Source organism: Candoia aspera, chromosome 1 (genome assembly GCF_035149785.1).
Source record: "Candoia aspera isolate rCanAsp1 chromosome 1, rCanAsp1.hap2, whole genome shotgun sequence".
Lineage (NCBI taxonomy): Eukaryota > Metazoa > Chordata > Lepidosauria > Squamata > Boidae > Candoia > Candoia aspera.
In genome coordinates this window covers 150,903,885-150,929,572 of record NC_086153.1, presented here as the reverse complement: position 1 = coordinate 150,929,572, position 25,688 = coordinate 150,903,885, and the positions used below count along the sequence as shown (strand labels likewise).

The 25,688-nt window shown below is 43.8% G+C and overlaps 1 pseudogene; it reads right to left on the bottom strand.

Moving 5' to 3' along the window:
- Positions 1–18,510: 18,510 nt before the first annotated feature.
- LOC134494905 (HAUS augmin-like complex subunit 7) lies at positions 18,511–19,589 on the bottom strand (annotated as a pseudogene).
- Positions 19,590–25,688: the final 6,099 nt, after the last annotated feature.

The window sequence follows — 25,688 nt, the reverse complement described above, 5'->3', positions numbered from 1 at the left end:
TGCCTGATATATTGAACATTCTAAATATATTTTACCCTGGGTTGTTTTATTCAGTTCTGAATGGATGTGGAGAAAATACTTGACTTGAGTGTTAAAATTCATCATCGTTTAGTGGACAACTAACATCCTTCTTCCAGAGGCATTTTTCCAATGGGAGAGGCAACAGTACAACTGCTGATGCCGTGACAACCCCTAATTTAGTCCAGTAGGACAGAATTACAAAAGGCCTCTCTTGCATTCATTCCTGTTCTCTGCTGTAAATTTGATCAATGACTGAAATCAATTATGTCTAAGAGGTTAATGTTCATAATATGCTAAATTCAGTATGACTGGAATAATTTGAACTGAAAATCTGATACAAGTGCATCTCATTCCCTGAACATGGAAATTCATTCAGAGAATGGTAAATTCTGAAAGAAATGGGCATCCTCTACAACCAATTAAGTCATCTTTTAGCTATTTCCCCATTGTGGGTTCAACTGGGAGTTGTAGCCCAGTATCATGTCTGTTTACTCAGAAGTATATCCTAGACTGATTTTAAGAGGATGTTGTTAAGTGTGCAAAGGATTGAAAGCAAGAGTTTTAAACCTCTCCTGTGCACTATTATTTATTGTATTTATATTCCATCCTTTTCTGGCTGAAACTACATCCTATGCCCTTACAACAGTCCTGTGAGTAAATTAAAGCAAATGCTTGTTTTTAACTAAAAGACCCATAGTGGGCTTCTTGGCTGAGGGAGGATTTAAATCTGGCTGTCATCACTTTTAGTTTGACTCTCTAACTCACCCTTTCTAATCTGTTACCCTCCAGGTGTGAAGTTACAACCCCAGTCACCCTCACCTAATATGTGAAGTTAAAATTTACATTATAATGACAGAAAATGCAAAAAGCATTTTTCCTATTTGTATGTGAGCGAATTACAGTGGCAATGGGTGTGCCACTGGAAAACCTGAAAGAGCTGGTTACGAACAGGTCATCATGGAGAAAACCTATCTATGTGGTTTCTAGGAGTCGAAAATGGCTTGATGGCACATAATCAATCAATCATGTGAGCACAGATGTACATGGGATATAGAGAAAGAACTTTAGATTATCACTATATTCCTTGTTTTTATTTTCTTTTGTTGTATTTCTAGAAACTAGCAACTCACCTTGACAAGTTGGAATAAAATTATGGAATAAACTTTAAAAATCTGTTTCAGGTCCTATGTCCCTGAGGTAATGCTTCCATTAGCAAGATGATGAAATGAATATTTGAACTCCATTCCATCAGATTCACATAGAAAAATCCCATTAAATTATTATTTTCTTATAAGATTACACTCAAAAGATCACACAGTGAATTTGGGAGGAGTCTATATATATATTGTAGGCGAGAGTTAATATTTATCATTTACTGCTTTTCAGAGTTGTGAAGTGGGTGAAGTTATCAGCTAGAGATTATAACTGCAATTAGGTAATGTTAATAGAAGAAGCACTGATGCCTCACTAAGGGAAATTGCTAAGATTGTACTTTAAGTATAGTCAATTAACTAGATTTTGACAAAGCAAGGAAAAGATGAAACAGAAGTCTTTGGATAAAATAATGAGAAGGAACATGTCTGTTCGGGGAATCCTAATATTTTGGTTGAAATCCATTAAGTGAAATTAAATACTATTTTAAACCAAAGTGCTAGAATATCTAATTAAGTTAGGCAAAGACTCAGGGAAAGGGTATTGGTGTGGGAATTAGAGAGATGGTTTACTAGTGCATCAACCATGCCCACAGGAAAAAAAATGGCATTGTTTAATTGGTTGGGAGGATCCCTGGATAATAAAAGTAAAGTTTAGCAAAGATTTATTTTGGGTGACTTTGAGTTTGAAGCCTTAGTTAAGAAGCTAAAGAGTTGACTTCAGAAAAATAACTGAGGGACTATTGAGAAGTAAGGAATACAATTTCTGATGTAATCTTCCATACTGAATGCTCAGGACCCACAGTTAAAAAAAAGAAATAAGGGGACAAAACACAAAGTATGTTCCATCCTAAAATTATTGAACAAGAAAGAAGCTCCTAATTCTAACAGGAGAGATTCTGGGAAGGTGTCACAGCACAAAATGGCATTCAGCCTGCTTTGCCACTTACTGTATTCTGGTGTTTTCCAAAATACACCAGTTTCCACTGTAAATGCCTTCAGCTAAATGAACGTGCCTCTGTTTAGAAACTGGATTTTCCTGCTCACTATATTTCCCAATGCATTCTCCTTGATATGTTGGGACTGCAATTTCCAGAATTCTCATTAGGCATTGTTGGCTGGGAATTCTGGGAATTGAGGTCCCCACATATTTGGGGGAAACCATTTCAGAAAGCACAACACAATATCTTGGATGGATGTGGGCCAGATCCATTGTGATAGCGTAATCAGCAAGTCAGTTACTGATATACTAATCACTGACTACCGTGATAGTCTGAATGTCATACACAACTGTTGGTCAGTAGAAGAATAAAATATCTACCACATAATGTTTTTATTTAATTTTATTTTTCCTCTTTTAAAAAGAGAATTTCCCCATGTCTCTCTATTTTTGTTTTTGTGCCTGTTGAATTATGTTTCAATAGGGACATTTTTCTTTCACATAATTTGTCAGTCCAATTTTCCTATCAGTATGCTTCTCTGTCCTGCCAACCTAGCAGTTTGAAAACATGCAAATGTGAGTAGATTAATAGGTACCGCTTCGGCGGGCAGGTAACGGCATTCCGTGTAGTCATGCTGGCCACATGACCACGCAAGTGTCTACGGACAAACACTGGCTCTTCGGCTTTGAAACGGAGATCAGCACCGCCCCCTAGAGTCGGACACGACTGGACTTAATGTCAAGGGAAACCTTTACCTTTACTACTATGCTTCTCTGAGGCCCTCTTGAACTCAAATCACCTGTTTAGTCTAGAAACCAGGAGTCTGTGAGTTCTAGTCCCACCTTAGGCATGAAAGCTGGTTGGGTGACCTTGGGCCAGTCACACTCTCTCAGCCCAACTCACCTCACAGGGTTGTTGTTGTGGGGAAAATAGGAGGAGGAAGGAGTATTAGGTATGTTTGCCACCTTGAGTTATTTATAAAAATAATAAAGACAGGATAAAAATTAATTAATTAATTAATTAAATCTAGCAATGAGTAAAGAGTGATAGTCCTCAGAAGCAAGTATACACCTTGCTACCCACATACATTTTTTTACTTTTAAGATTAACATAGTAAGATGAACAAAAATATATCTCTTTGTTCACATCATCTCTATACACGGAAGGGTAGAACTTTGATTTCAAAGTGCTTCACACTTCTGATGTTGGCTAAGCTGTATATTAGTATGATGGCTCTTTCCAAAGTTAAGAATCTCTGATGTTGGAAAGGCCTACAAGGGAGTTTAGTAGGAAGGCTGCGAACACAATGATTCCTTTAGATCCCTCCAAATCTGTCCCTGCCTAACTCCTACTAAACTCCTCTGTAGGCCTTTCCAACATCAGAGATTGAAAGAGCCATCTGAGAATCTTACTGGGAATCTGATGCTGAATTTTCTGATTTCATGCCTGAGGTCTCCTACTGATCTCAGAGCAAGGAATCTGACCAATTTACTGGCTTCAGGTTGAATGCTAAAGGAATGAGTAAAGTCAAGTCGTTCCCTCCAGTCAAGCTTGATTCTTGATGTCTTTATTAATATGCCCACGTAGTATTCTTCTCAACAGTACAGAAGTAGTCTGCTATTGCTTTCTTCTTCCAGAACATTTTTCAGCTTCCCAATCTAGTTTACTGTCCTAGAATTTCTTGAATGTCTCCCACCCAAATGCTAACCAGATCTTACTCCATATAGCTTTTTAAGACAAGCCATGGGAAATTGAGAGCTGCCATCAGGGATCTTATAACCAATAATTGTTTGATACATCTTAACAATAATTGCCACTACAGCTTTAATTATTTGAGATATGCAAAATGTAGGCAGGTGGTCAGTCAACAATGATCATGCCTACTCTATAAATCATTTTCAGTTTATACAATGGTGTCAGATATAATTGATATAAGGGTTTAAAAAGTGTTTTCATTCAAATTTATCACAATCAGATTCCTTTCAGTGTTGTTACCCAAGTGCTGTAAAACTCTTCTGTCAGTTGAAGCTGTAAATGTTTCTCCCATTTTTTAAAAAGGATATAAGACAATTTTTAGCGAAAGATCTGGCACCAGTTTTCAAAATCTTACTCTAATTGGGTATAGTAAAAACCTATAGTGAGATTGTTCTTAAAAGCTGATAGATCTTCTTTAAGGAGAAATCCTAATCAATGTTTGTTATAAAAACTGAACTGAGTAAACTGTCCTATATTAATCTAATTGATTTAAATCATGACATTAATTAAACAATATTCATCATAGTATTCTTAGTAATTCCTTACTTGAACCTGGGGGGGATTTTTTTGAAATGACAACAGCTATATTTTTATTTTTTATCCCACATGAAAATAATGCTTTATCATAAAGCATTATGTCAGGCTTGGATTTTTCTTCACAATAGTCAATGGAATCCTAAGCAAATTAAAATGAATCCTAAAATGGTTGTTCATTCTAGACCAAAGAGATCCAGAGATCCAGATGTATTTATCTGTTTTTGGAGTAAAAATGGCACACTAATGAAAATAATAATAATGAGAAAATATATATTCCTCTTTCTCACCCCTATGGGTGGTATATGTGTCTTCCTCAACCTCGGGTCCTCTGCCAGAGGCCTGGCAGTTTGAGGATTCTGTGCAGTATCTTGGCTGTTCCTAGCACTGCACTCTTCTGGACAGAGAGCTCTGATGTTGTTCCTGGGATCTGCTGGAGCCACTCTCCCAGCTTAGGAGTCACAGCCCTGAGTGCTCCTACCACCACTGGGACCATTTTGGCCTTCACTTTCCACATCCTCTCTAGTTCCTCCTTCAGGCCCTGGTACTTCTCCTGCTTCTCATACTCCTTCTTCCTGATGTTGCTGTCACTTGGCACTGCTACATCTATCACCACCGATGTCTTCTGGTCCTTGTCTACTACCATGATGTCTGGATGATTGGCCAGTACCTGCCTGTCTGTCTGGATCTGGAAGTCCCACAGAATCTTAGCCCTGTCATTCTCCACAACCTTCTGTGGAATCTCCCATCTGGACTTGGGAGAGTCTAGCCCATACACTGTGCAGATGTTCCTGTACACAGTGCCAGCTACTTGGTTGTGCCGTTCAGTGTATGTTGTTCCTGCCTGCATCTTACACCCTGCCATTATGTGTTGGACTGTCTCTGAGGTCTCTCTGCACAGTCTGCACCTAGGATCCTGTCTAGTGTGGTAGACCCCTGCTTCTGTGGATCTGGTGCTTAGTGCCTGTTCTTGTGCTGCTATGATCAGTGCCTCGGTGCTGTCTTTTAGTCCAGCCCTTTCCAGCCACTGGTAGGATTTCCCAAGGTCAGGCACCTCAGCTATCTGTGGTTGGTACATCCCATGCAAGGCCTTGTCTTGCCATGGCACTTCCTCTGCTTTATCTTCCTCCCATGTTTGCTGCTGCCTCAGGTGTTCTCCCAGCAGCTCATCTTTGGGTGCCATCTTACTGATGTACTCCTGGATGTTCTGAGTTTCATTCAGGACAGTGGTTTTGACTCTCACCAGACCCCACCCGCCCTCTTTCCAGCTGGTGTACCAGCAGGGTATCTGATGATTGGCAGGGTGTACGTGTGGATGGCAGGGTGAATGTGTTGATGGCATGGATCTTGTTCTTCCCATTGAGCTGGCTCTTCAGGACCTGTCTTATTCTTTGGTGGTAGTTCGATGTTGCTGTCTTCCTTGCCTCCTCATTGTGGTCCCCATGTGTCTGTGGGATACCAAGGTACCTGTAGCTGGTCTGTATATCTGCTAGGTGGCCTGCTGCTGGTTCTACCCCATCAGTCTTAACTACCTTCCCTCTCTTTACTACCATCTGGCCACACTTCTCCAATCTGGATGACATCCCAATGTCCTCACTGTAGATCCGTGTCAGGTGGAATATATATACTGTATACTGTATACTGTGTGTGTGTGTGTGTGTGTGTGTATATATATATTCCGCATTAAAATGGTTTCTTAAAACATCTGGAAAAATGAAAAGATCTCTACCTGTCATCTACAGGAGCTTAAGGTAGGCTCTTCCTAAGCAAACTTGGAAAGCTATTCTACAGATAGCAATCCACTGAAAAGGCTCTCCACCTCACCTCATCAATATTTGGTTGATGGCTCTGAATTGCATATTGCACAGTTCTTCTTGAGCAGGCTCCACTCGTTTATCTTTTAAAGCCATTTCATCTTTTAAAGCCATTTCATTCTAAGGCCACTGCTGAATGCTCATCTGGTTCTGAGTGGGGGAAGTCCATGACATGTTTGATGGTAAGTGCTAAAAGAAGACTCACTGAAGAAGAAAGTACCATGGGACCTAACATACCAATGCAGATGGCTCAGGGGCTATGTCTGAAGATAGATGGAAGGAAGAAGATCAAAGATCTGCCTGTAAGAGAGTCATCAACTAGATCCAGGCCAGCTACCAATTCTTCTGACAGAAGGTTTGGTCATATGTGCACTAAGCCCTCTTCTTAAATCTAGATAGGAGTAGTTCTAGTATTTAGAAAAAATAAAATAAAAAACAAAGCCCTTTTCATCCCTAAATATTAAATATTAAAAAGCCAAACATTCAATGCAGTAGCAGACAAATACATCACCTGGTAACTTAATTAAATGGAAAATTCCAAAAGAAAATACAGTGCTCCAGTCAGACCACCCTACCCCAATTTGAAGCAGCCGCATTTTTTCTATCTCCAGAGAAAGAGAGAAGTGCTGGGTAATGGACTCTGTACACGATCAAGAGCTATGTCCCACTTGAGGGAATGTGTGTTGTGAACGCCTGCAGTCTGGATGAGGGAGTGTGTAGCATACAGTGACTCTCCCCAGTAATTGAAATAAAATAGCCTTTTGAGCAGAGGATGAGGACAGATGGTGAATGGGGCCAAGCCCTTCCAAATGACTTCCCGTTCCATTGCTGGAGTAGCCATTCCCTCCTAACACCTTTGGTGCATGCACAGCTCCCTAGGATGACTTGCAGCCTTGCTGGGCATTCTGTAGATCAGGGGTCTCCAAACTCTTCAGCTGATTGACCCCTTCATGAAGTTTCAGACTGTTCATCAAACCCCAAACATTTATTATATGAAAATAATTTAATAAGTACTACTTTAACTAATAGTACTGTGAACCCCACCCACCCAGCCATTTATTGACCCCTTGGACAGTCCCTTTGACCCTTGGGGTTCAATACTGACCACTTTGGGGAAACCCTGCTGTAGATGCTAGTCTGAAGGAATCACCTCAGGGATCCCTCTAAGCACTACTGGTAGGATGGCCAGCCAGAAGGGGCGGGGCAAAGGAAAGGAATGGGAGGAGGAGGAAGAGGAGGAGTTGCCCGCGGGAGATGGAGGAAGCAGCAGCAGAAACGCTTCACACCACAGGAGGGAGGTCTTCTCCATGCAGGTTGATATTGCACAGGAATCCCAGCTTTTGAGCTCCACATGAATGGCTGGTTTCGATTCCGCTGAGTGAAAGGCCACGCAAGTCCCATTCCCCTCGGCCCAAGGGAGGAGATTTCCTCTTTAGATTTCTACAGAGAGAAATTTAATACCCTGGCCCGGTAAGAACAAGAACTCCAGAGGCTCTCTAAAATAATTTACTGAGTGTTCTGACCTCCACCATCATCTTGTTAAATTCATTTTATATCTAGAGACGAGTTAGTGAAATATGCATGGGCCGCTGGATTGAAAAGAAACAGTATTGTTCAACTTGTATCCAATTGGCACTTTGCAATAATTGCTGAGAGTGTCTATATAACCCCTCAATGTGATTTGATGTTATTTTATTACCATCCTATTATTCTCCTTGCTAAACAGGCAGGCAGGTGGCGACTGCAGGTTTTGCAAACGCTTACTGGGCAATATTCAACGTGGGATGTTTTATTTATTAGCATAAAGAGACACAATGGATTGTTGGTGATTAAAGGGATGATACGGCTGCCATACTTGTCAAAAATATAGACTTAATTCAATAGAGAGGCGACAGTCCGTCTCCACATTGATCTATGCTGAAGCCAACTGCATCTGAAAGCAGCATAAAGTCAGCATTGGCCTCTTAATTTTATGCTCCAGGGCATGATATAAAAAGGCTGAATTCTTGCTAAGTGTCTGTAATTGCATGCTCCCAGCAATGAAAATACAAGCCAAATTTTTCAAAATTGGAAAGTGTTAATGCTTTTCCACTCTGGCCCATGTCCAGGGTAAATAAACACACAAACCAAGAGCATTTTGTTAAAAAAGAAAGAAAAAAAGAAAGAAAGAAAGAAAGAAAGAGAGAGAGAGAGAGAGAGAGAGAGAGAGAAAAGAAAGAAAGAAAGAAAAGAAAGAAAGAAAGAAAGAAAGAAAGAAAGAAAGAAAGAAAGAAAGAAAGAAAGAAAGAAAGAGGGCTAGTTACTGTCTGCACGATGGCAGATTTAGGACATTTAACTTTAAATACATATTGTCCTTTGGTTAGGCCATAAAGAATAGGCATGTGTAAAAATATCTACAAATATTCATGGAACTTTTTTTTTTTTTTGCTGAATTTGGACATTGGTGTAAAATTAAACTAGAGTGAAAGCAAGCTGGAAAAGGAGACAGTGAACAAACCAAAATAAGTTTTGACTACCCCTATTTGCAACTGAAAACTCTCCTCACGACCCGGGTTCGATCCCAGCGGAAGCTGGATTCTCTCTCGGGTAGCCGGCTCAGGTCGACTCAGCCTTCCACCCTTCCGAGGTCGGTAAAATGAGTACCCATCTTGCTGGGGAAGATGACGACTGGGGAAGGCAGTGGCAAGCCACCCTGCTCTATAGTCTTGCCAAGTAGACGTTGCGAAAGAGGTGTCCCTCCAAAGGGTCAGACATGACTCGGTGCTTGTACAGGGGACCTTTAACCTTCACCCCTATTTGGAGGATTAGCAGATCTAAAATTGAAAAATGTCATATGGAAAAATTCATATACATTGGGAGTAAATCGATCCTGTTTCACTTACTGGGAACTCTTCACTGAAAATAAATAGAAATTTCAGTGAACAGCATTTCTGATTAACAGTACCAAGGTCTTGTAATATACCAAACAGAAACAAAATATACTAGGAGGCAGAAATGGCCAGCTGAACTCTCCCTACCAGGGCTGATCATGACAGGACTTCAGGAAAAAAAAAAAAAGACATTTGGGATTCATGTTGGAAACTGCAGAACAATTCCATAACAGAACAGACTTTGATAGAAGAAGATGGGATTTGAATTAATAAGCATAAATGCTTATGCCGCTTTGTAAAATTCAATTTATTAACAAATATATAGGTTAAGCAAAGAGTGGGCACAGCTCAAGCACTCTAATAATAATAATAATAGTAGTAGTAGTAGTTGTTATAGTATCATCTTTTACTTAATTAGAACTCCAGAAAAGACAACAGGCACTTTATGGTGCATCGATCCTTTTTTCACCTTTTCCTCCTTTCCCCCTACCTCCTTAGTCTCTCTTAAAGTCTTTTAACCAAGGGTGTGTTTCTGTTTTCCTTCACCTGAATGTACCATCCATAGGTGTTGGGGAGCAGAAGCGATGCTGTTCCTTAGAAGACTTAAAAAAAGATCCAGCTTGCCAGCACTGTAGCCTGAATCAGTCAGACACCTTGCTAATAAAGTGATATGCAGCAATACTGCTATTCAACAGAGTCTCCAGCAGTTCATTTGGCTTGGTTAATCTTCTCCTGTCCAAATGTTGCAATTTTATTACAATACGTTTGATGAGATGCCGGCTGGACCAGAGGAAAAGAAGAAAAGCAGAGAGATCCCTGCAGCCCCCTGAACTCTTTTTTTCAGGCATCTTGTCCCACACAGAAAAATGAACAAAACACCACAATGTCTAGTGCTTGAGCTTTGTGGTAAGAGTTACCAATGGGAATCTTTGTAGTACATTGGAAAATGGCAAAATCATTATTTCCAATGGATTCTAATGAAAAATTAATACAGTAACTAATAGGGAAAAAAATTGCTTTATCTACTTTGTGAAGTAGATGTTTTCTAGCTGTCATTAAACCAATGACGCAATATTAATAGCTGAATTATGGTTAGAATTCCGGTTTGAACTACTACTTTGGTTCTTGTGACTTTCAGAAAAAAAGGCCATTTATGAGTTTATGAGAAGGTTGTGAATATTTCTCTTTATAGGATATTTGGTCCCCCAAATGTTCTGCTTCCAAGAAAATTGGGGAAACATGCATGAGAGAGATGCCAAGGATTCTTTCTTGATCAAGCAGGTGAAGTCATACTGGTAGACTTTTCCCCAGAGATTTAGCTATGCTTTATTATTATTGTTTTTCATTCACAATGCATTAAGAAAAATTCTTCTGCAATTTTGCTGACAGGCTCCAATTGGATCCCATGCCCCCAGTGACCAATCTGGATGGAAAATAATGCAGATAACGGAAGTCTTTAGAAAATGATTTACTAGTGAGCCCCTTTAGAGTTGGTGGATTTATGATGAGGCTAACTCTCTTTTCAAAGAAGAGTTGCAACTCTAGTTCCTGAGTAATCCTATACGAGTTAGTAGCTGTCACTGAGAACTGGTTGACCTAAGTCTGGACTATGGATGCTTCCTGACCATGGGGCTCTTTTGACTGAATATTACTTCATGCAACTTAAACTCATCATCTTCACAAGAGGAAACTAGATAGTATGGAAAAGCCCCCCCATCCAGATTATTTTTCTCCCTAATTCCATAGCTTTCTACCTGAAGAGGGAATTTGGGGATGAAGGAGCATTCCATGGAATGTTCTCCTATATGAAGTGGTGGTGGTGTCCAGAGGCTTGTGGAGCACCTCAGACAGAGAGGAATCATGCTAACCTTTAAACAGGAAGACCTGTTTTTTTGCAGGCCCCTCTCATTCACAGAGGACACACTTTTCCTATATTGCCTCTGTTTGAATCGGGGTTGTTCTGCTTTATTCTTCAAAGAAGACAGCAGCAGAAATGTAATATTAATCATTTTGTACTCTTGATGGCTTCATTGGACAATGAATCAGTTATATTGGATTGGGAAAGATGCTGTTCAAATGCTATTAGCTCTGCCTCCATTACTGAGCTGGGATTTTAGTCCTTATTTAAAGAACTCTGCAGCACTGGGAATAATGCCCTTGGAAGGTCACCGTGTTTTATCCATCCTATTACTTCTTTATATACTGCATTCTAGGAATTAATGTTGCAGGTTATATTTCATAGTGGTGCTACTTTTTCTTTATTTATGTTTCATCAAAAAGCGAAACAAAACCCCACAACAATCTAAATTGGACTTTTACAAATGCATACAAGATGTACTTATTCAAAAAGTTTGTAGAAGCGTTAAGTCAATAGGCTGCTGTTGATGGAAAGGGAGGAAAGGGTAGGGCATGTGGTGGGATCCTAGAGGATAGAAATTGTCCTCAAAATGTCTGGAGGGCACCAGCTTGGGGTAGGCTGCTCTAGCTAGTCCTTTGACTCCATCTGGTGTTCCTCCTTTCACGGAGTTCGTCTGGGTGGCTGAGTGGAAGTGCTACCCATCCATCTTTGAGCTAGCAGAAAAGTCAATGCTGGCATTAATGTGCTATTCCTGTTGCTGATCCTATTTTACCACAGCAACAAGGCTGGCGAATAGTACTGTCCTTATTTATTTATTGCAGGTGCTGCCTCTTTAAAGAAACAGACTGTAATGAACTTGGCACGTAGGTTTGCTGTAGCAATAAGTAACAATGAAATGGCCATTTAGTATTATCATTCCTGGTTTAAAAAAAGGAGGCAATTTTTTGGTTTACAAAAACAACAACACCCCACAATAAAAACTTGATTGATTCACAACAATGAAGTTATTTATTTGCAAGAATGAAAAAGGAATGAAGCAATATTTTGATTAGAGATGAAATGCACTGTCCTTTTGGAAATAAATTTTCATTGCTTGTTTATTTGAATTAATACTCAGTTTTACTACCTGTGAAAATGCATAACTCACTAAATCATAGATTGATTGTACTTTTCAGGTTTGCAGATCGAATATGATTTTTTCCCCTCTGAGAAGATATTTGCATCCCTGAAAGATGTATTAAAGGTAATAAGAAAATGCAGTGAGATATCTTGCTTTAAGCCTAATGAGTATGCCTGAAATAATGGGACTGCATATAAAAGAGGAGGAGATGATGGAGATGAAAAGGATTTGTATTATCTGTACTATTATTTGAAAAAATAACGGGTTGCTTAGGTATCTTGAATATGGTTATCTACAGCATTTGATAATTTTTTTTATAAAGGGAACTATTTGCATCCGAAAGAAAAGATAAAACAAGATTTATCCCAAAGAGCCAATATAACAGTATAGATGCACCACAATTCTCTTCTAAAATAAATGCTTTACTCAGAGTAATATTTTTGCTTAATGTAATGCCAATTTAAATACTTAATACCATCTCGGTGAAAGTACAGGCTTAGTTTATGAAATTTATATTGTTTTTTTTAAAAGATTTTTTCCTTCAAAGAAAGAAAAAAGGGACGGAGGGAGGGAGGGAGGGAGGGAGGGCAGGAAGATGATCAACAAGGCCTGGCTCAAGACGCTGGGATGCCCAAGGCACTGTAGCAAGGGGTATTCCAACCGCTGCCCCACCCAGATCAGGGTGCAGAGTGTCCAAATTATGCTTGAACTGGAGGCAGAAAATCCCACAAGTGCTTCTCACCAAGTATAGGTAAAGGTAAAGGTTTCCCTTGACATTAAGTCCAGTCATGTCCAACTCTAGGGGGTGGCGCTCATCTCTGTTTCAAAGCCGAAGAGCTGGCGTTTGTCCGTAGACGCTTCCGTGGTCATGTGGCCGGCATGACTACACGGAACGCCGTTACCTGCCTGCTGAAGCGGTACCTATTAATCTACTCACATTTGCATGTTTTCGAACTGCTAGATTGGCAGGAGCTGGGACTAGCAACGGGAGCTCACCCCGTCATGCGGATTCGAACCGCCAACCTTCCAATCGGTAAGCTCAGCAGCTCAGCGGTTTAACCCGCAGCACCACCGCGTCCCTTCTCACCAAGTATAATGAGAATATAATGAATAATTGAAGGAATTGCTGCTGTTACCTTTCTCTGTCAAATAGCAGGATCACCCTTATTCTCATTTGCTTTTATTAAGATAGTATTTGGATTATAATTCAAATTAGTTGTATGATGTCCTAAAGTATCTAGTCCTTCTTTTGCATTTTGTTTAGTTTTGGAACCAAAAAAAAAAAAGACTACCCCAACCAAAAGAAAATGAGAATTTAGCCAGCTTTCTGAATATAGGAAGGATTATTCCCTATTCTATTTTTCCCCTTTCTTATTTCTTGGCAGCAGAATTGAAGTTCAAAGAGAGAGAGAGAAAAAATCATGTTTAAATTTCTACCATGACAGTAGCAGCAAAGTAGGAGAGTAAGAGCAGAGTAGCCTTAGAAATGGAGGTGCCTTGCATGATCCTGTCCTTCTAGTGTACCATTTAAACAGGATAGGCAGGATTAGCCTGAATACTAACAGTAGTAGTGAGGGGGCTGAGTGATTAAGTGGCACAGAGAGAGCATTGATGATGTTGCCTACTTGGGTAATGCAACGTCTGCCAGCGAACAACCAAGCTCAGAGAGCACCCAGGACTCCACAGTTCAACCCCGAGCTACAGATACTCTTTTCGATTGGTAGAGAGCACCACCTTGTGCAAACCCCCTCCCACATACCTGTTGGTTAGTGGTTGTTTTTGAACAAGGGCTTACCCTCTTCCAGAAGAGTGCTAAATCTGTGTTCAAACAATTAGAGGTTTAGTGCTCTTCTGAAAAAGTGCTAAACCCAAATTCAAAAGCAGCCTGAATAGCTGAGAAGTGGAGAGGTTGTGCCATAAAGCAGCAGAGAGAAAGAGAGAGGGATGGCCCATATAATCTCCTCCTCTTTACCCCACCTGTCAGCTGTTTTTCAGGCTGTCAGTTATTTGGGCTGATCCAGGTCTCTGAATTGCCTCAAAGACCTATTGAGAACAAAGCCTTCTTTCTCACTTCACCTGCCACCACTCCCTGCCCAGGCACCTGGGAAAGGTGAAAATGGGGGGAAATATTGGCAGATGGCTAAATCCAATGGCTTATCTGTTCATCTGTCAAAACCACTGACTATCATGGAAATGGCAGGACTGGCAGATGGATTCCCCACAAGTTGGTAACACTGGGAAGGTGGGGAGATGGCAGCCTACCCTGTGTAGGAAACGAGGACTCCGTCCTCTGGCTGCCAGCCAGGACAGAGGCAAATGGGATTAGCACTGGACAGCAAATCTGTGCTTTTTGATTTTTCTGCTAGTTTACAGATTGGAGAACACTTTCTGTGGAATTGGAATAGCCCTTAGAACATGAGGCTGATTCTGAATCATTTGCTCTAGATACAAAGCTCTTTCAGAACTTTGGTACTTATAATACAAAATGTTAGCACACCTTGACAAAACTGCAAAAGGTTGAAGAAAAATCATGAGAAAAGTGATGGAAAATATTGATACGCATCTTTGCTGCCTGTCACTGAGAACACTGCAATAGGATACGTTAAGATGAAGGTCATTTGCTACTCCAGTTCTTAGTAATAGGGCATTTTAGGACAATGGTTTCAGAGATTCTAAGTCTTTTTTCCCTAGAATCCAAACCCTGACTTGATTCCAAGAAATCAGGGAAACCTGTGTGTCATAAACTTGCAATATTTAATTGCTGAGAAAGAACCTTATTCCAGCACGGTATAAAAGATACTGGTAAGATTCCCCCCCCCCGCTCTTTTTCATTTTGCTTTTTTCATTCAGAATCCATTGAGAAACATTATTTTGCAATTTTGCAAATCATTTGGATCATCTGGGCTATTAGTACACCTTGACTTCTTCCCTGGCTTAGGAAGTTCCCTGCTTCTAGGCCTTTTAAGGCTTTAATTGATACCTGTGGCTCTCCCTGGATGATACTATACAGTTTGCAGTTGCAGACACAAAATGACCAATTCAGTTTTCCTGATATGTAATCATTCGAAGACTTGAATAGTTCTGCAGCTGTAGTGTTGGTTGGCAACAAAAGTGCACATAACATCCTCATGCACATCCTCCTGAAAAATGTATCGCACAAAAACAAGCATTGTTGCCTTGTTGTCAACATCAGTAGACTCATCAACCTGGATTGCGTACCACGGTGACTCATTAATCCTCCCTAACAATTGTGCCTCAATATCCTCTGCTATTTCATCAATTCATCTAGTTATGGTGCTAGCAGAAAAAGGAACACGTGCCACCTTTTGAACTGAAGCCTCTCCTAAAAGTTCACAGCAAATGTCCTTAGCAGCAGGCAGGATCAACTCTTCATCAATAGTAAAGAGCTTCTTAGCTTTAGCAATGCGGTTAGCCACTAAGAATGATGCTCTCAGTGCAGACACATTTGATGAAGTGGTGGCCTTCAGTAATTGCTTCTGTTCTTTGTGTTCCTGTTTTTTTTCTTTTGAAAAACTCCAAAGGCTTGTCTTTTAATGCAGGGTGCTTGATCTGCATGTGGCGAAGCAGTTTTGAAGGTTTCATAGCTTTGTTGGATAGCCGGTTGCCACATATTATACAAAGCGGGCTTGGAGAATCTGAATCACCTATTGCAATGAACCTGTAATTTACGTAGGACTGTTGGTATTTTCTTTTAAATGCAGCTTTCTTTTTGTTGGCAGTCTTAGAGTCTTCTGCTGTCTCATCATTGAGTCTTTCCCCCTTTTCAAAGAAGCTCTCCAGTGACGTTTGTTTTTTACTCATTTTGGCTAGGGGTCGCTTGTGGGCTTACCAAAACTGTGACTGAGACAAGTGCGCAGTGCGGGAAAGAGGTGCGGACAGAAGTGGTAAATAAAATGATGGGCGGGCCATGCGCGGACTAAAACAAGTGTCAGATTCTGACTTCTCATAAGGAGCACGCAACCTAGATCCCTCGCATGCGCAGTATACAGTAGGGTTCCTGCTCCTATGAGAATGTCCTGTTCTGAACTGTGACTCGACACGGAAGGTGAAGTAATAACCTTTATTAATACAGTAAGTGCGATACAAGTTCAGTGGTTAGTTGCTGGTTGGCGCATGGCAGGCTTGGCACGAAACTCAGGACAGTGGTAAGCAGGGTAATGACTTGGCTTGGCAAGGTTGCGCTGGCGAAGGCAAGGCTTGGTAGATTTCGCACTGGATCCAAGCAAGGCTTGGCAAGATTCACTCTGGCAAAAACAAGACTTGTCAGGATTCGCACTGGGTACAACAAGGCTTGACACAGAGTACTTGCCTGCTTGCCAGCAGAGTTGAAGAGCAGAGTCCTTTCCAGAAAGCCAGCAAAGTCAAAGCAGACCCAGCCACAGAATTCCTTGGATTCACCAGGCACACATCAGGCACTAGGACCGGTATGGAAACCAGCAGGTTCAGACAAGGAGCTCTAGCCTGGTAACCCTTGGAGGCTTCAGCAGCAGCGCAGCAGCAATGGGGGCAGCAGTGGAGAGTGGAAGGCGCAGGAAGGTAGGACGTGGTGGAGGATGGGTCAGCGGGGCAGGCTGGAAGCAGCTGAGGGCAGCGAAGGCCCAGGAAGGCAGGCTTGTCTGGTGGTTGGGCTGTGCAAGGCTGGGAAGGTCTTCCCAGTTCTGGATCCCAAGAGGCGAGGTCTGGAAGCTGAGCCCGAAGAACAGTTGTCCCCGACAACACGTTCCTCTTTTTCCTGACCTTTTATTCTTTTTTCTTTGCGTCCTTTGGAGATAGCAGCCAATGGGCTTTCTTTCTTTTTGGCACTCTTTCTAACTGTCAAGCTGGGCTCTGTTGCAACTTTTCTGCCATTGCTGCAGAACCCAGCACTTTTCCTGCTGTTGCTGCAAAACTCAGACTGTATTCTAACAGAGAATCTAATGCTGCCGCTGATCTGACAGGAGGCGGAGCTCAGGCAGAAATGCGAGCAATGGGGAGCGGCTGTAAATACAGGTGAGGCTTCACTCGCTCACTGCTCACCTCCCGCTGTGTGGCCAGGTTCCTAACAGGCCACGGACTGGTACCCGTCCGTGGCCTGGAGGTTGGGGACCCCTGCTCTAGGAAGTTTTATTTACTGAGAAAAAAGCCTAGGTGTAAGATTCTTTATTCCTATTCCATTTTTCCCTTTTCTTATCACACAGCAGCAGTTTTGAAGTTCAAAAAGAAGAAGAAATCATGGTTAAATTTCTACCATGACAGCAGCAAACTAGGAGAGTAACTCCAAGACAGAATTTGAGTTAATACATGGGTTACACTGTTACATCAAATTATCTAAATTTGCTTCGGTGGCACTTATTCATACAGTTGAATATGTTTTTTTAAAAAACCATTTTGTTTTCCCATTTAAAAAATCAGTGTGTTTTTCCACAATCAGTTTACATCCCTGCTTTATGTTAAATATGAAGATCTATTTAGTGTTTTGCGTTTTTTAAGGATTGTGTGATATGGCTGCTGTTTAAATCTTTCAAGCTCTGCTAGCGCCACCTGCTGTTATCCCAATTCCATAGATGCTCAGTAGCACACTGGAACAGTGTTTCTCAACCTTGGCAACTTTAAGATGTGTGGACTTAGCATGGCTAACTAGGGAATTCTGGGAGTTGAAGTCCACTCATCTTCAAGTCGCCAAGGTTGAGAAACACTGCACTGGAGGGATGGCATAGATGTATTCCAAAGAAATTTTTAAAAAAGGTTTGTTTTAGGGTGCGCTATTGCAGTGCAGAGGGCGCACTAAATCAGTCTTAATAGGTTGGATTCTAAGAACAGCCATCTGTGGCTTGGTGCCCTAGTGATATGGCAGATTCCAAAAAACATCATTTTCGGTCAGCAGGAAGATAAAGGGCTCCTTTAGAATAAGGACCAAATGACATGTAATACATGGGTGTATGGATTTTTCATTGGTGTTTCTTTTCTTCCAGAGGTTTTTTTTTAATCCTAAATTGTTGTTGTTGTTAGTTGCCGTTGAGTTGTTTACGAGTCATGGTGACCCTGTGTATAACAGAACGAAATGCTGTTTGGTCTTGCGCCATACGCCTGACTGTTCCAATGTTTGCATCCATTGTTGCTGTGATTGTATCAATCCATCGCATTGAAAGTCTTCCTCTTTTCCGCTGGCCCTCAACTTTACCAAACATGATGCCCTTTTCAAGCGATCGGTCTTTCCTGACGCTGTGCCCAAAGTATGAGAGTCTAAGCCTAGTTCTCTTCACCTCTAGGGAACGTTCTGGTTGTATTTCTTCTAAAACTGATTTGTTTGTTGTTCTAGCAGTCCATGGTATTTTCAATAATCCTAAGTAGACAGTCTTTATTTTTTAACTTTCAAAAAAGACATTTGAGAAAATATACTTACATTTGAAAAAATGGACAATGTTTGTCAGGCTCTCATTTGCATCCTAGGATGGGACACTTTTCCTACAATTTGCGGTCCTTTCATGTTTGGGATGCCAGAGAGCCTCTTTGGGTTGGTTGGGATGGTATTGCTGCTGTTCTTCGAGCTTTAATGTGTCTATAGCACTTCCATTTCAGAACACCTTCTGTTCATGCTACCATTTTACTGTCTCTGTTATGGATTCTGAGATTTTTTGCAGCTTCTGCATACAGAACATCAAATTGCGTCACATGATTTGGAAGAGCGGGCCGCAAGGACTCAGCCTAGGAGCCGGGTGCTCACACTGCTTCTGCAGCTCATTCTCATATATTTGTTCAAAGGCTGTGAGTGCTGGCTGCAGTCAGAAACTATCAGCTTGAGGCGAGGGACTGACAAGCTGTGGGACTGTTGCAGGATGTGTCGGCTCCAGTGGGGCTCCCCTACAGGAAGGAACACTGTGCTCTCTTAGATTTTGGAAGGCTGCTGCTGCCTTTTTCAGCTCCTCTGATGCCTCCAAGAGAGTTTGCTCATCAGAAGTCATTGAGAGCAGGGCCTTTTCTGCTGCACTTCTTCACCCAAAAGGAGGGGCTTTATACCTGAGCTCCAGGGATGACACTCTGGGTTCTACATTGCCTGCAAATTGGAGGTAGGGAAGACTGGCTTCATGGACTCTTTATTCTTCCTAGCTATTTCTTGGAAAGGTTCCTCTGTGCTGGATTAACTACTGGAGCCTGATATAGAGTCAGATAGCATAAGTTATCCTGAGGTGGGCTCACAGCCATAACCTGTTCCAGAAAGTGGAGCTCCTTTTAGGCACAGGCTTCCCCTTCATGGGATCGAGGTCATCAGCCTGACAAAGCATCAGATCATACCCCGGCGTTGCCATCCCCTTTATCTTTTTGAGATTGCTGGTTGAGAGATGAAAACTGCTCTTGAAGAGCTGGGCACACACTGACACAGATCTATTCCAACATGTCCAAACTATGGAATGAAGGTCTGCATAGCAATTTCGGTATGTCTTCAGCCTCTGATATGTAAACAGCCTATAATGCAGGGCAGCCCAGTTAGCTGTTCATAGAGTGCAACAATACCGCAGGCCACCATCGTCCTGCATGAGGTGAAACCAGAGTCTTGAGGGAAGGACTATAGTGGGGAAAAGGAGGGGGAGGATAAACCATCTGGCCCTTTCCCCACCATCTATCCATTCAAGCCTTTTCCCAAACACCCCTCTGCTTCTCTTTGTAGACAACATGCTTTGGACAAAGCTGCACTCTCCTTGAAATACAGAATTTATATTTCCATTATACACTTACCCATTGACCCGATTTTTTGGGTTTGCGTAACACACCGAACCACACGCTAAGGACCTGAGCTAGGTACACGGTGGCTAAAGGTGATTGGGCCATTCCGTGTGTTATATGGCTGCAGCCTAAGTTTGCAGTTGAGGGATTTTCTTGGATTCGGAGCTGTCTGTAACAGCAGAAGTAGCGCCATGTTGGTAAGTGTGCTTTTTTACTTGCTTCAGCTACCTTCTCAGGTGTGACTCCGTACAATGAAAGAACTGTACTGTACTTACTATATATATACATTCAGACTCTATTACAATGTACAGCCCTTTTTTATTTTCATACCCCATCCTTCCCTCCTTTAAGAGTGCAATTTTATATTCACTTATTTGAGACTAAGTTCCTTTTGAACTCCACAGCAAGTGGTCATGCATAGGACTGCATATATATATATACATACATAGCATTCCTGATGCTCCACTGAACTTATTTTCTTTTAATTATCTGATATCTGAAAGCATAAAATGTATGTCAAGGATGACTGTGACAATCTGATCTAGGATTCCTGTTTCATGGATCTAGAGCAGTTTTGATAGAAGATCTTATATATATTGAACTTACATACAAATATATTTTATATTTAGTATTAATATATTAGAAACATTTGCACTTTTACGATGGTTCTGAAACCATGTTTTATTTCTTTGAAGAGTTGTGTTGACTTTCTTACTCTTTCTTTCTAACAGGCCTTGATATATAGCTGTGCCCATAGAAACAAGGTAAGGTGTACATTCCAAAGATAGTGTCCTAACAGTCAGGAACCACGCTGAGACAAGGAATAGGTCTCTAGTGTTTTTATTACTGCTACATTAGACAGAAAATCCTAACAAACTGAAGAAGCGTGGGAAAAACCCAGACAGATAAACCCCAAAGGTTAAGGCGGGTCTGATCTGTGTCTCTTTGAATGGCTGCTTAATTCCTCAGTACTACGCATGCGTTTTCCACCCTGGATAGAGGCCCCCTCCTGCTCGCCATGAGTACTCATGACATCTACATTAGACAGAAAATCCTAACAAACTGAAGAAGCGTGGGAAAACCCAGACAGATAAACCCCAAAAGTCAAGGCAGGTCTGATCTGTGTCTCTTTGAATGGCTGCTTAACTCTTCAGTACTACGTATGCGTTTTCCCCCCTGTATAGGGGCCCCCTCCTGCTCACCATCAGTGCTCATGACAGATAGCTTCTCCAGAGGAAAGTTATTGTTTAATAAAGGTCAAGGCGCCCTAGCAAGGATGGAAGGAAGTCCCTTATATGGAATGATGTTAAGGTGTCACCATGCTTATTTAACATATGCAGAGTACATCATGAGACTTCAGCAAAGGATCGTTACCTTGTTGTGGTGCTGGAGCTTGAGCACCTCAGTGATGCCATGAGCTAAACCTTGAAGGGCCACCCAAGACGGGAAGGTCATGAGAGAGAGGTCAGACTAAATGCGATCCCTGGGGAAGGTAATGGCAACCCACCTCAGTATTCTTGCCGTGAAAACTAAATGGATCAGTACAACCAGAGATATGTCGGTATACCATCGGAAGATGAGACTCCCAGGTCGGAAGATGGTCAAAATGCTACTGGGGAGGAACAGAGGATGAGTTCAACTAGCCCCAGACGTGATGACGCAGCTAGCTCAAAGCTGAAAGGACGGCTAGCGGCCGACGGTGCTGGTGGTGAACGGCGAATCTGATGTTCTAAGGATCAACACACCATTGGAACCTGGAATGTAAGACCTATGAGCCAGGGCAAATTGGATGTGGTTATTGGTGAGATGTCAAGATTAAAGATAGACATTTTGGGCGTCAGTGAACTGAAATGGACTGGAATGGGCCACTTCACATCAAATGACCACCAGATCTACTACTGTGGACAAGAGGACCACAGAAGAAATGGAGTAGCCTTCATAATTAATAGTAAAGTGGCTAAAGCAGTGCTTGGATACAATCCAAAAAACGACAGAATGATCTCAATTTGAATTCAGGGCAAGCCATCTAACATCACAGTGATCCAAATATACACCTCAACCACAGATGCTGAAGAAGCTGAAGTAGAGCAGTTCTATGAGGATCTGCAGCACCTACTGGACAATACGCCTAAAAGAGACGTTATTTTCATCACAGGAGACTGGAATGCTAAGGTGGGCAGTCAAATGACACCTGGAATTACAGGTAAGCATGGCCTGGGAGAACAAAACGAAACAGGACATAGGCTGATAGAATTTTGCCAAGACAACTCACTCTGCATAACAAACACTCTCTTCCAACAACCTAAGAGATGGCTTTATACATGACTTCCCCAGATGGACAACACCGAAACCAGATTGACTACATCCTTTGCAGCCAAAGGTGGCGGACATCTATACAGTCGGTAAAAACAAGACCTGGAGCTGACTGTAGTTCAGATCACAAACTTCTTCTTGCACAATTTAGGATCAGACTAAAGAGATTAGGGAAAACCCACAGATCAGCTAGATATGAGCTCACTAATATTCCTAAGGAATATGCAGTGGAGGTGAAGAATAGATTTATGGGACTGGACTTAGTAGATAGGGTCCCGGAAGAACTCTGGACAGAAGTTCGCAACATTGTTCAGGAGGCAGCAACAAAATACATCCCAAAGAAAGAGAAAACCAAGAAGGCAAAATGGCTGTCTGCTGAGACACTAGAAGTAGCCCAAGAAAGAAGGAAAGCAAAAGGCAACAGTGATAGGGGGAGATATGCCCAATTAAATGCAAAATTCCAGAGCTTAGCCAGAAGAGATAAGGAATTATTTTTAAACAAGCAATGCACAGAAGTGGAAGAAGACAATAGAATAGGAAGGACAAGAGACCTCTTCCAGAAAATTAGAACCATTGGAGGTAAATTCCAGGCCAAAATGGGTATGATCAAAAACAAAGATGGCAAGGACCTAACAGAAGAAGAGGTCAAGAAAAGGTGGCAAGAATATACAGAAGACCTGTATAGGAAGGATAACAATATCGGGGATAGCTTTGACGGTGTGGTCAGTGAGTGTCATGAGTGCCGTTGAGCTGAAGTCATCAGCGCAATGGCACACATGACAATAGCAAGGAAACAGGGGAAGGGGCTCAAGATAAGTAGCCATCAACTCACAACGACTGAAGGTCAAGAAACAATAGCTAAACGGATCGCGGAGCACACCCAAGCCATTAGCGCTAATACAACGGAGATCGCCCAGCTGACAGCAATCACCGGAGGAATAGAGAAACCGATGATGGGCGATCCCGGAACGCCAGCGGGGCCTCACAACCCCTCACCCACCGGCAGGTCAACGTGTTGGACAAAGGGGGGTGACGTGACCGCGAGTGAGGGGGCGCTGACCGGCGCGGGGTGTTTAAACCCCGCACCGGCGCGCTCCTGTCACTCTCAGCTTTTTTCCGATGCTGTACCTGCGCTGTGAATAAACCAGAGCCTGTTCCACCGAACCAGTGTCTGAGCATTATTCAGAGGTAGGCAGCGCATGACATAAAGCTGAGAGTCATAAACTCAGCCTCGCCGAGCCCCATCGGACGACAACGAGCCGCGGGAGGAATAGACGGCGAGAAGACCAGAAAAATGAAGCCGGAGCGACGCGGACAAGGAGGGCGAGCCGCACGGCGAGAAACAGAGGAGGACCGACCGAGGCCAGAGGCACCGCGGACTCCCGGAGCCATGGACGCCCACCCGACCCGACCCGAGCCTCAGCTCCAACCCCAAGGGGAGATGGCGACGGAGGCAACCCGACCGCGGGAGGGAGCAACATACCTTCCGAAACCAGCGGAGGACCCCGCGCCCCACATCGCACCCCAGCAACGGGCGTGGAGCGACAGCCCAACGGCGGTCAGCACGGAGGAGGACGATGGAGACACCCAGCAGACGGCGGAGGAAGCGGACCAACGGCAGAGGGAGATTGAACCCCGCCGGCAACCCACCCCCGCCGACACACCGACGGAACCGGCCCCAGCGGAGGCGCGGACCGTGGACGAGGAAGCACGAGCTGAACTCGCGGCCATGCGGACCCAACTGGAGGAATTCCGGACCATGCTTCAGTCGCTCATGCCCCCCGCGCCGCCCAACGACGTCCCCGCACAGGCCCACACCCCGAGCGAAGCACCGAACCCCCACGGGCCAAATGAAGGTCAGCAGACGGCCCAGGCGGACGACACCACAGGCTGGGAAGCGAGAGGAAGGGCCGCGCAAAACGCCCGGGCCCCAAAGGACTTCCCCATCTTCTTTGATGGGAACCCCATGAAACTGTCGTTCTTTATAACGAACGCCAGGGAGTTCATGGGGAGGCACGGACACTCCTACGACTCCGAAGCGGACAAAATCGCCGCCATGGCGATCAAATTACAAGACAGGGTGGCGGACTGGTACGTCCAACTGTACGAGTCCAGCTCCCCCGCCCTCGCCAACTTCCCCGCCTTCATCAATGAGATGAAAAACTACTTTGAAGACCCACTAGCCAAAGTGAGGGCGAAAAGCGCACTCCAAAGACTTAAACAGGGCACACGCACTGTCCCAGACTACGCCCTTGAGTTCAAAGCCCTCGCGGGGAAGGTCAGCGACTGGTCCGAGACCACCCTGCTGGAAATGTTCAAAAGGGGGCTCAACCGCGACGTACTCCAATGGGCCCTCTACCGCGACGACCCAGAAACGCTACACGGGTGGATCCACCTCGCGGGGAAAGCCGAACACGCGCACCGCACCTTCCTCATGACAACCACGGAAGACACGAACTATACCTGCAAAAAGGTACCCGCACCACACGTGGGGACGGCTGGCCCCACATACCCAAAGAAGAAATTCAATCGGGAGCCCTGCGGGAGGTGTGGCAAACTAGGGCACAAGACGGCGGATTGCTTCGCCAACCGACTGCCGACCAGTGCGCCTAAACCCACCCCGAAAATTAGCCCCAAACCACCTAACCCGGTGCCGCCCCCTCACCGCCGAATGACCGTAGCCACAGCGACACCAGAGGAAGGCTGGGACGCCTACTGGGGGGAAGAGGACAACGTAGACCCAGACCAGCCGGCGGGAAAAGCTCCCCGCCTGCCCTGAAACGCGTTGCGAGGCAGGCGGTGGGACAGCAGCGCGGACCACCTCAACGGAACGGCGAAAGCTCCGTAATAATGGCGGCAATTAAACTCTCTGCCGGCAATGGAGCCACCACGGCCGCGGCACTAGTGGACTCGGGGTGCTCAAAAAACCTCATCCACCCCGACTTAGTCGCCAAACTCGACCTCCGCTGCTTCCCCCTCCCCACGCCGTTGGCATTCCACCAGCTGGACGGCTCTACAGCGGGAGGGAAACCAGCTACGATGCAAACCGAGCCGGTCACCCTGCAAATGGGCACTCACACCGAACGCACATCGTTCGTCGTCACTCACATCGGACGGCCCATTGCAGTCCTGGGAATGCCATGGCTCACGACAAACAACCCGCGCATCAACTGGGAGACCCGCACCTTCACATTTGGCGACGGCGAGTATCGGGCACCAGTTCCAGCGGGCAGAACCAACCCCACTGTGGGACGAGCGGAGGCGACTACACAGGACAACGCCGCTACCATAGCAGACCTACCGGAACAATACGCCGACTTCTCCGAGGTCTTCGGAGAGGCGGAAGCTGACCAACTACCCCCCCACCGCAAGACGGATTGCCGGATCGACCTGCTGCCCGACGTCCCCTTACCTAGACCGAAGATCTACTCGATGACCCCGAAGGAGATGGCAACCCTCCGGGAGTTCATCGATAAAAACCTAGACAGGGGATTCATAGAGCCAGCATGCTCACCGGTCGGAGCCCCCGTCTTATTCCGGGAGAAGAAAGACAGCACCCTACGGCTCTGCACCGACTACCGGGGCCTAA